This window comes from Haplochromis burtoni, unplaced genomic scaffold (assembly GCF_018398535.1).
Source record: "Haplochromis burtoni strain Fernald_Lab_line unplaced genomic scaffold, NCSU_Asbu1 Contig_538, whole genome shotgun sequence".
NCBI classification, from domain to species: domain Eukaryota; kingdom Metazoa; phylum Chordata; class Actinopteri; order Cichliformes; family Cichlidae; genus Haplochromis; species Haplochromis burtoni.
The window spans coordinates 13044-13943 of NW_024582899.1; the positions used below are offsets into that span (position 1 = coordinate 13044).

Genomic DNA, 900 nt, shown 5'->3' on the forward strand with positions numbered 1-900 from the left:
CCCAAAAAAATCTGCAAAAAGTGAACCATGTTATAGCCAGGCCCCACTGAATATAGTCAGGCCCATCAGCTAACACGCATCACTTAAGCAATGTTGTGGTGGGTATCTATAGCTGCCAGTGTAATCTGGCCACCAGTGATTACTGATAATGTGATTGCTAACAAGAGTAGCAGGATGAATTCTGGGGTGTACACAGCTATACAAATGCTGCAAAAATGATAGGAAAGTACTTGACGGTGCAAATTTATAATGAGTAAAAGCAGACTGCTAAAGCCAGAGAAGTGGGTTATTCTTCAGTGACACGATACGCCCCTTAATCTCAACCCAATAGAGCAGCAGCTGCAGGAGGCTACAGTAACAGGGTCTGCAAAGTATTTTCATTCAAGTATTAAACAAAACAGTGATGTGCAGAGCTTTGGTAATAGACGGGGTGACAGATGAGGCGGGAGGTTCCACACACTGTGATATTTACAGACCACAGTGTGACTTGTAGTGGGAGCAGGGAGGTGTGACAGTGAAGCTGCAAGAAAAAGAGGTAGTGAAGGTCGACAAGTTTAAATACCAGAGGTCAACCATCAATGAACTGTGCAGGCAAATTCAATTTACTGTATATAGCACCAACTACAGCAGCTGTTGTTGGGATTTTCTTGCACCTCAAGGTCAAAAAAAGCTTTTAGCATGCAGTCAGAGTGAAGTGAAAGATGGCAGCGTAACTGAAAGTGAAGATTTAGGATGGTAGTGAGACCTGCTGTGACATAAAAGAGAAAAAAGACAGGAGGACAAGCTGGAGTGACCACAATGGACAGAATTAGGAATGAGTATATTAGAAGGACAGCTCAGGTTGAGGTTCGGTGGTCTGGAAACAAAGTTCAAGAGGGAAGATTAAGAAGCTTCGGACAC

General features: G+C 43.3%; 1 protein-coding gene across 2 annotated transcripts in view; it reads right to left on the reverse strand.

The window, feature by feature from the left end:
- The window catches only part of mtm1 (myotubularin 1), a gene marked incomplete at its 3' end in the record, with an annotated part of 22976 nt that overhangs the window by 8298 nt on the left and 13778 nt on the right, over positions 1-900 (reverse strand).